Raw genomic sequence first — 11,098 nt, 5'->3', positions numbered from 1 at the left:
TGGATTTTTCTGAAGACAGAGAGAGATTCATGAAAGGAATGGTTTTCCTGATTCTCCTTTCCAAATAGAACAAGAACCACCAGCTACTTTTCAGTTATGGTTTTTGTTTGAGCGAGAAGCTGAAGTTGAATTCTGCATTCGTTGTAATAGGCATCATTGGAATTGGTAACCTCTCTCCTCTCTATGATGTCGCAGGAATCAATATGGGTTTCCCTGACTACTTTGAGATGTCAATTCTGAACTGTCGTGGGATTGCTAAAACAACCCTGCTCTTGACTTTCCCCTTCTTGGTACGTTTGCTGTGGCGGTTATTTTGGGCCATATCTCAAAATAGCAATTTTTCTGAATGTCTTCCATAGATTATCCTTACGACAGAGAGATTCATGAAAGGAGCTGGTTTTCCTGATTCTCCTTTCCAAATAGAACAAGAACCACCAGCTACTTTTCAGTTATGGTTCTTGTTTGAGCGAGAAACTGAAGTTGAATCCTGCATTTGCTGTAATAGGCATCATTGGAATTGGTAACCTCTCTCCTCTCTATGATGTCGCAGGAATCAATATGAGTTTCCCTGACTACTTTGAGATGTCAATTCTGAACTGTCGTGTGTCATGTTCACATTCTAATGTCTGGTTAACATTGTAACATTTCACATGTCATTCTCTGTTCCGTATCTCTTCACCCGGGGTTTTTCCATTCTGTTGCCCTCCCTTGTTTTGAGGGCTTGGAATGCATGTTTGGGTTTGCGCTCCTGTTCAAGGTTACTTTCCCAGGCGCATCTAACGGCATTCAGCACCTGGGAGGGGGAGCGTCCTGACGGGCGACTGGGCGGGACCTGCCCACAAGCAAGGCTTTTAAGTTTGTATTTGGCGCGCTTTTGCTCATTCTCAGCTTTCTCTGTATTTGCATACTATTCCTTTAATAAATCAGTTATCTTTAAGCCCGAGCTTGTGAGACTGAGTATTTGGGTTTAGGCAATCATTACATAAAGCTGAGAATCATTTTTTCCATTTTCCGCTGGCCCCATCCAATCCTTGGATAAGAGGGAACGCTAGCGATGACAGAACCTCAACTTCGCGTAAGTGAGGGAGGCGAAGAAGAGCGGGAGGTGGTCAAAAGCCGGCCAGCGCTAACCTCGAGAGCGCAAAGAGCAGCACGTCGGGAGTTGCGAGATACCCAATTGGACGAGCTGTTGACATCCATACAGGAGAGTCTCAGGAGTGAACAGAGATCTGTTATGGAAAGAACCACGGGGAGGGGGTCTCCCCAATTGGCCTGGGAGCACGAAGTCCCTCTGTCACCGAAGGTGGTGATAACCAACCAACCCCCGGAGGAGCCGGTCACTCCGGCCCGTATGAGGGCATTGGAAGATAAAATGGATTTAATAGTGACGATCCTCAAGGATCTACCCAGAGAGGATCAGCCCAGAGAGGCAGAGCCCACCCCGGAGGATTGGGAGGAAGAGCCGTCACAGTACCCCAGGCACAGCACCCTGTCCACCCGGGGGAGAAGTAAGACTCGATCAGCCCCTCAAAGGGGAGAGCGAGAGGCAAGACCTCCTAGGGATCGACCACTTGTGGGGGCTCGGCGCACGCTGTCATTCGCGGCACCGCCACAGCCAGCTGAGCCGGCAAGAACCTTCCCACCATTTGGAGTGAAGTTTGATGGGGATCCCGCAACGCTCTCCTTCTTTATTACGAATGCCAAGCATTATATGGAAGATTGGGGTCGGAACTTTCGGTCTGAACACGGCAAGGTCAATTTCATTGCCAACAAGCTGAGAGGAAGGGCAGCGGATTGGTATGTGCAACTATGCCAAGCTGAGGCAACCGAGTTAGAGGACTTCGATGAATTTTTGTGGGCACTTAAAGAGCATTTCGAAGACCCCCTAGCTCAAGAAACGGCTAAAAATGACCTGCGGAAACTTTACCAAGGGTCCCTCTCAGTTGCCAAATATGCGTTGGAGTTTAAAGCTTTGGCAGGAAAAGTGGAAGACTGGTCTGAGCCAACAATCATCGAATTGTTCAAGCAGGGGCTTGAACCCGAAATCCTTCGATGGGCTCTGGGCAGAGATGATCCCAAAACGCTATATGGGTGGATCCAGTTGGCGGGAAGCGCAGAAAATGCCCTACGAACCTATGCCCATACCAAAGAGCTTAGACAAACACGTCTCGCTAGAGGAGCGCGCGCATCTGGACTTGCCAGCCGCCCCAAACCGAAAACCTGGGAAGAAGAGAGGGAGCAACGGTTCTCCAAGGGTCAGTGCCTCCGATGTGGGAAAGAAGGGCATCGAGCCACGTCGTGCCCGAGACGCCGTCCAGAGGAACGACAGACGAAACCCGCGATAAAGACGCCTGCGCCTGCTCCACCGCGAAAACTGAAGGCAGCCCTCGCGGAACTGGACCCCCCCGACCTACCCTTCGGAGAAGAGGAGGAAGAGTTGCAATTCGAGCAGCCGGCGGGAAAAGCCTACCACCTGCCCTGAAGGGCGCCCTAGGGCAGGTGGAAGAAACCGGGCGTAACCATGATTCGGTGAGTGGAAACTTTCCCACACTGACTGTTAAACTTAAGCTGGGCTCACAAACCAAAACCGTGGAAGTGTGGGCCATGCTAGACTCGGGTTGCTCCCGTTCCCTAATGCACCCTGATGTCGTAGCGGCTCTGGAACTGCCCACGTTCCCTTTGCCAAGACCCATGATTTTCACCCAGTTGGATGGAACTATGGCGGGAGGGAAAGCAGTTAATCTTTCCACGGGACTGGTCGCCTTGCAGATGGGCTCCCATCAGGAAAAGCTGCCATTTGTGGTAGCTCCAGTGGGGGGTCCTCTGGTGATTTTGGGGATGCCTTGGTTTGTGCAACAAAACCCTTTCATCAACTGGCTGCATAGAACTGTGACGTTTGCGGATGGATTTTACAAAGTACCCGAAAAGGACCTATTGGAGGACATGGAGGGTGGAGGGGTAGCGTATACCACTGTACAAACGCTTCAACCTCTTGAGGGGCTACCCAATCAGTACCAAGATTTTGCTGAAGTATTTGGGGAAAAGGAAGCAGATCGCTTGCCACCCCACCGAAAAACGGACTGTGCCATTGAGTTTTTACCAAATGTAAAATTGCCTCACCCAAAAATATACCCCATGTCTCCCAAAGAGCTTACCACGCTAAGGGAGTTCATTGACAAAAATCTGGCTAGGGGTTTCATTGAGCCTGCTAATTCCCCGGTAGGAGCGCCTGTCCTATTCAGGCAAAAAAAGGATGGGTCATTAAGGCTTTGTACCGATTTCCGCGGGCTCAATGCGGTCTCAATATTAAATAAATATCCTTTGCCCCTGATCAAAGATATGTTATCACATCTGGCCAGAGGTAAAATCTTCTCAAAACTGGATTTGAGAGAAGCTTACTTTCGCATTCGCATAAGAGAGGGGGATGAGTGGAAAACAGCGTTCAACTGTCCTCTTGGGGCTTTCCAATATAAAGTTTTACCATTCGGTTTATCTGGGGCACCCGGGGTTTTTATGCAGTTAATCAATGAGGTCTTGCATGACCACCTATTTAAGGGGGTACTAGTCTATTTGGATGATGTATTGATTTATACAGAAACCATGTCAGAACATATCCACTTGGTGCGTCAGGTACTGGCTAAATTGGAAAAAGCAGAGTTGTACGCAAAACTGTCAAAATGTGCGTTTCATCAATCACAAATTGATTACCTAGGCTACCGAATTTCAGCTCAGGGCATTGAAATGGACCCTGCAAAAGTAGAAGCTATTGTAGCATGGGAGCCTCCGCGTACCAGGAGACAATTACAAAGTTTCCTTGGATTCTCTAATTTCTATCGGGCGTTCGCCCAAAATTTTGCAGAAATCGCCCTCCCCCTTACTGAACTATTAAAAACCAAAGGACAGGGGGATACGCGACGTTCAAAGAACCCAGGCGCGCTCCTAAAATGGACTCCAGCCTGTCAGCAAGCGTTTCAAACGCTCAAACAACTTTTTACCACAGAACCAATTTTACAGCATCCAAACCCCTCTCAACCCTTCGTGGTACAAGTCGATGCTTCTGATTTTTCCATAGGCGCAATTTTGTTACAATCTGACCAATCTGGCGCTTTAAAACCCTGTGCCTACCTCTCTCGCAAATTCACTGAAACAGAGAGACGTTGGCACGTTTGGGAAAAGGAGGCTTTTGCTGTAAAAACAGCTTTAGAGACGTGGCGACACCTATTGGAAGGTACTTCCAACCCTTTTGAAGTCTGGACTGACCATAAAAACCTGGAAGCTCTAAGCACCAGCCGAAAGCTCAGTCCAAAACAGCTGCGCTGGGCTGAGTTCTTCAGCCGCTTTGACTTCACGCTTAAATTTATACCAGGCAAGAAAAACTTTTTGGCTGATGCACTCTCGCGCAGACCCCAGGATGATGGCCCAGGGCCAACGGTCCAAGGCACCGTCTGGACCGACAAACAATTAAGTCTGGCAGCAGTGACTCGCAGCCAGACTCGAGCACACTCGACTCCGCCTCCGGCCGCTCCGCCTTCCAGCAGCTCACCTCCCTTGTCAATTCCCTCCGAATTGCAACAACAGTTGCTCTCCCACCTAAAAACGGATACTTGGTTGCAAGCCAACAGACACATGTTAACTTTCACCGATGGTCTTGCCTGGCGCAACGATCGTCTCTATGTACCCGCAGCTATGCGAAAAACCATACTCCAGCGCTGCCACGATGACAAGCTAGCTGGGCATTTCGGCTACGTGAAAACTTTGCACCTCGTTCGTCGGCAATTCTGGTGGCCAACTTTACTCAAAGACTTAAAAGAATATGTCACTGCGTGCCCTGTATGTGCAGCGATAAAGCGCAAACCGGGCAAACCCCAGGGTCTCCTTCAACCCGTAGCCACTCCGTCGGTTCCTTGGCAAGATATCTCCATGGATTTTATCGTTGATCTACCCCCTAGTCAACGCAAAACTGTCATTTGGGTCGTCAAAGACTTTTTCTCCAAACAAGCCCACTTTATCCCCTGCGCTTCTATCCCTACCGCGCAACAGCTGGCACGCCTCTTCCTCATCCACGTGTACCGTCTCCACGGTATCCCCGCCCGTTTGGTGAGTGACAGAGGCACACAATTTACGTCACAATTTTGGCGCGCATTTTTGAAACTTCTGGGTACGAAACAATCACTTTCTACTGCTTGGCATCCAGAAACGGACGGATCTACAGAGGCTGTTAATTCTACCTTAGAGCAATACCTCAGAGCTTTTGTTAACTACCAGCAAGACAACTGGGTCGATCTACTCCCATTTGCTGAGGTCGCTTACAACAATTCCATTCATCAAACCACTGGTCAAGTTCCTTTTAAAACAGTTTTTGGACGCGACTTTGTTCCCATTCCTGAACTTCCTCATCCTCAACCGCTCCCCGCCACCCTCGCTGGCTGGGCGGACTCTCTCAAAGACTCATGGTCTAATATTCTACTTGCCCTCCAACATGCCCAAGCTGCCTATAAACGCCATGCTGATGCAAAGCGTTCCCCAGAACCATCCTTTGCAGTCGGGGATAAAGTCTACTTATCAACTAAGTTTATCAAGTCCCCACAACCCTCTAAGAAACTTGGTCCTAAATTTGTCGGTCCTTTTTCAATTATTGCTCAGCTCAACCCTGTTACATTTAAACTCGATTTGCCTCACAACCTTAAACGTTTACATCCTGTTTTCCATTGCAGCTTACTCAAACCCTGCCTGTCATCGGACCGTTGGCACCCGCAACCCACTCCTCCACCTCCCCTTATGATCGACAACCAGCAACACTTCGAGGTGGCATCTATTCTCGATTCCAGACGCCAGCGCTCTACTCTACAATACCTCGTCCGCTGGAAACATTTCCCTCATCCTGAATGGGTTGCTGCTCCAGACGTGCATTCTCCTCGTCTCGTCGCCCAATTTCACTCTGCCTATCCTGACAAACCGGCTCCCTAATTTCTTTTGGAGGGGCAATATGTCATGTTCACATTCTAATGTCTGGTTAACATTGTAACATTTCACATGTCATTCTCTGTTCCGTATCTCTTCACCCGGGGTTTTTCCATTCTGTTGCCCTCCCTTGTTTTGAGGGCTTGGAATGCATGTTTGGGTTTGCGCTCCTGTTCAAGGTTACTTTCCCAGGCGCATCTAACGGCATTCAGCACCTGGGAGGGGGAGCGTCCTGACGGGCGACTGGGCGGGACCTGCCCACAAGCAAGGCTTTTAAGTTTGTATTTGGCGCGCTTTTGCTCATTCTCAGCTTTCTCTGTATTTGCATACTATTCCTTTAATAAATCAGTTATCTTTAAGCCCGAGCTTGTGAGACTGAGTATTTGGGTTTAGGCAATCATTACATCGTGGGATTGCTAAAACAACCCTGCTCTTGACTTTCCCCTTCTTGGTACCTTTGCTGTGGCGGTCATTTTGGGCCATATCTCAATATAGCAATTTTTCTGAATGTGGTCTTTGGATTTTTCTGAAGACAGAGAGAGATTCATGAAAGGACTGGTTTTCCTGATTCTCCTTTCCAAATAGAACAAGAACCACCAGCTACTTTTCAGTTATGGTTTTTGTTTGAGCGAGAAGCTGAAGTTGAATTCTGCATTCGTTGTAATAGGCATCATTGGAATTGGTAACCTCTCTCCTCTCTATGATGTCGCAGGAATCAATATGGGTTTCCCTGACTACTTTGAGATGTCAATTCTGAACTGTCGTGGGATTGCTAAAACAACCCTGCTCTTGACTTTCCCCTTCTTGGTACGTTTGCTGTGGCGGTTATTTTGGGCCATATCTCAAAATAGCAATTTTTCTGAATGTCTTCCATAGATTATGGAAGGGGAAACGACAGTCTTCAGAAAAATCCAAAGACCACATTCAGAAAAATTGCTATATTGAGATATGGCCCAAAATGACCGCCACAGCAAAGGTACCAAGAAGGGGAAAGTCAAGAGCAGGGTTGATGTCGCAGGAATCAATATGAGTTTCCCTGACTACTTTGAGATGTCAATTCTGAACTGTCGTGGGATTGCTAAAACAACCCTGCTCTTGACTTTCCCCTTCTTGGTACCTTTGCTGTGGCGGTCATTTTGGGCCATATCTCAATATAGCAATTTTTCTGAATGTGGTCTTTGGATTTTTCTGAAGACAGAGAGAGATTCATGAAAGGACTGGTTTTCCTGATTCTCCTTTCCAAATAGAACAAGAACCACCAGCTACTTTTCAGTTATGGTTTTTGTTTGAGCGAGAAGCTGAAGTTGAACTCTGCATTCGTTGTAATAGGCATCATTGGAATTGGTAACCTCTCTCCTCTCTATGATGTCGCAGGAATCAATATGGGTTTCCCTGACTACTTTGAGATGTCAATTCTGAACTGTCGTGGGATTGCTAAAACAACCCTGCTCTTGACTTTCCCCTTCTTGGTACGTTTGCTGTGGCGGTTATTTTGGGCCATATCTCAAAATAGCAATTTTTCTGAATGTCTTCCATAGATTATCCTTACGACAGAGAGATTCATGAAAGGAGCTGGTTTTCCTGATTCTCCTTTCCAAATAGAACAAGAACCACCAGCTACTTTTCAGTTATGGTTCTTGTTTGAGCGAGAACCTGAAGTTGAATCCTGCATTTGCTGTAATAGGCATCATTGGAATTGGTAACCTCTCTCCTCTCTATGATGTCGCAGGAATCAATATGAGTTTCCCTGACTACTTTGAGATGTCAATTCTGAACTGTCGTGGGATTGCTAAAACAACCCTGCTCTTGACTTTCCCCTTCTTGGTACCTTTGCTGTGGCGGTCATTTTGGGCCATATCTCAATATAGCAATTTTTCTGAATGTGGTCTTTGGATTTTTCTGAAGACAGAGAGAGATTCATGAAAGGAATGGTTTTCCTGATTCTCCTTTCCAAATAGAACAAGAACCACCAGCTACTTTTCAGTTATGGTTTTTGTTTGAGCGAGAAGCTGAAGTTGAATTCTGCATTCGTTGTAATAGGCATCATTGGAATTGGTAACCTCTCTCCTCTCTATGATGTCGCAGGAATCAATATGGGTTTCCCTGACTACTTTGAGATGTCAATTCTGAACTGTCGTGGGATTGCTAAAACAACCCTGCTCTTGACTTTCCCCTTCTTGGTACGTTTGCTGTGGCGGTTATTTTGGGCCATATCTCAAAATAGCAATTTTTCTGAATGTCTTCCATAGATTATCCTTACGACAGAGAGATTCATGAAAGGAGCTGGTTTTCCTGATTCTCCTTTCCAAATAGAACAAGAACCACCAGCTACTTTTCAGTTATGGTTCTTGTTTGAGCGAGAACCTGAAGTTGAATCCTGCATTTGCTGTAATAGGCATCATTGGAATTGGTAACCTCTCTCCTCTCTATGATGTCGCAGGAATCAATATGAGTTTCCCTGACTACTTCGAGATGTCAATTCTGAACTGTCGTGGGATTGCTAAAACAACCCTGCTCTTGACTTTCCCCTTCTTGGTACCTTTGCTGTGGCGGTCATTTTGGGCCATATCTCAATATAGCAATTTTTCTGAATGTGGTCTTTGGATTTTTCTGAAGACAGAGAGAGATTCATGAAAGGAATGGTTTTCCTGATTCTCCTTTCCAAATAGAACAAGAACCACCAGCTACTTTTCAGTTATGGTTTTTGTTTGAGCGAGAAGCTGAAGTTGAATTCTGCATTCGTTGTAATAGGCATCATTGGAATTGGTAACCTCTCTCCTCTCTATGATGTCGCAGGAATCAATATGGGTTTCCCTGACTACTTTGAGATGTCAATTCTGAACTGTCGTGGGATTGCTAAAGCAACCCTGCTCTTGACTTTCCCCTTCTTGGTACGTTTGCTGTGGCGGTTATTTTGGGCCATATCTCAAAATAGCAATTTTTCTGAATGTCTTCCATAGATTATCCTTACGACAGAGAGATTCATGAAAGGAGCTGGTTTTCCTGATTCTCCTTTCCAAATAGAACAAGAACCACCAGCTACTTTTCAGTTATGGTTCTTGTTTGAGCGAGAACCTGAAGTTGAATCCTGCATTTGCTGTAATAGGCATCATTGGAATTGGTAACCTCTCTCCTCTCTATGATGTCGCAGGAATCAATATGAGTTTCCCTGACTACTTTGAGATGTCAATTCTGAACTGTCGTGGGATTGCTAAAACAACCCTGCTCTTGACTTTCCCCTTCTTGGTACCTTTGCTGTGGCGGTCATTTTGGGCCATATCTCAATATAGCAATTTTTCTGAATGTGGTCTTTGGATTTTTCTGAAGACAGAGAGAGATTCATGAAAGGACTGGTTTTCCTGATTCTCCTTTCCAAATAGAACAAGAACCACCAGCTACTTTTCAGTTATGGTTTTTGTTTGAGCGAGAAGCTGAAGTTGAACTCTGCATTCGTTGTAATAGGCATCATTGGAATTGGTAACCTCTCTCCTCTCTATGATGTCGCAGGAATCAATATGGGTTTCCCTGACTACTTTGAGATGTCAATTCTGAACTGTCGTGGGATTGCTAAAACAACCCTGCTCTTGACTTTCCCCTTCTTGGTACGTTTGCTGTGGCGGTTATTTTGGGCCATATCTCAAAATAGCAATTTTTCTGAATGTCTTCCATAGATTATCCTTACGACAGAGAGATTCATGAAAGGAGCTGGTTTTCCTGATTCTCCTTTCCAAATAGAACAAGAACCACCAGCTACTTTTCAGTTATGGTTCTTGTTTGAGCGAGAACCTGAAGTTGAATCCTGCATTTGCTGTAATAGGCATCATTGGAATTGGTAACCTCTCTCCTCTCTATGATGTCGCAGGAATCAATATGAGTTTCCCTGACTACTTCGAGATGTCAATTCTGAACTGTCGTGGGATTGCTAAAACAACCCTGCTCTTGACTTTCCCCTTCTTGGTACCTTTGCTGTGGCGGTCATTTTGGGCCATATCTCAATATAGCAATTTTTCTGAATGTGGTCTTTGGATTTTTCTGAAGACAGAGAGAGATTCATGAAAGGAATGGTTTTCCTGATTCTCCTTTCCAAATAGAACAAGAACCACCAGCTACTTTTCAGTTATGGTTTTTGTTTGAGCGAGAAACTGAAGTTGAATTCTGCATTCGTTGTAATAGGCATCATTGGAATTGGTAACCTCTCTCCTCTCTATGATGTCGCAGGAATCAATATGGGTTTCCCTGACTACTTTGAGATGTCAATTCTGAACTGTCGTGGGATTGCTAAAACAACCCTGCTCTTGACTTTCCCCTTCTTGGTACGTTTGCTGTGGCGGTTATTTTGGGCAATATCTCAAAATAGCAATTTTTCTGAATGTCTTCCATAGATTATCCTTACGACAGAGAGATTCATGAAAGGAGCTGGTTTTCCTGATTCTCCTTTCCAAATAGAACAAGAACCACCAGCTAATTTTCAGTTATGGTTCTTGTTTGAGCGAGAAACTGAAGTTGAATCCTGCATTTGCTGTAATAGGCATCATTGGAATTGGTAACCTCTCTCCTCTCTATGATGTCGCAGGAATCAATATGAGTTTCCCTGACTACTTTGAGATGTCAATTCTGAACTGTCGTGGGATTGCTAAAACAACCCTGCTCTTGACTTTCCCCTTCTTGGTACCTTTGCTGTGGCGGTCATTTTGGGCCATATCTCAATATAGCAATTTTTCTGAATGTGGTCTTTGGATTTTTCTGAAGACAGAGAGAGATTCATGAAAGGACTGGTTTTCCTGATTCTCCTTTCCAAATAGAACAAGAACCACCAGCTACTTTTCAGTTATGGTTTTTGTTTGAGCGAGAAGCTGAAGTTGAACTCTGCATTCGTTGTAATAGGCATCATTGGAATTGGTAACATCTCTCCTCTCTATGATGTCGCAGGAATCAATATGGGTCTCCCTGACTACTTTGAGATGTCAATTCTGAACTGTCGTGGGATTGCTAAAACAACCCTGCTCTTGACTTTCCCCTTCTTGGTACGTTTGCTGTGGCGGTTATTTTGGGCCATATCTCAAAATAGCAATTTTTCTGAATGTCTTCCATAGATTATCCTTACGACAGAGAGATTCATGAAAGGAGCTGGTTTTCC

This window comes from Candoia aspera, chromosome 4 (genome assembly GCF_035149785.1).
Source record: "Candoia aspera isolate rCanAsp1 chromosome 4, rCanAsp1.hap2, whole genome shotgun sequence".
Lineage (NCBI taxonomy): Eukaryota > Metazoa > Chordata > Lepidosauria > Squamata > Boidae > Candoia > Candoia aspera.
Note: the sequence above shows the minus strand (reverse complement) of the source record.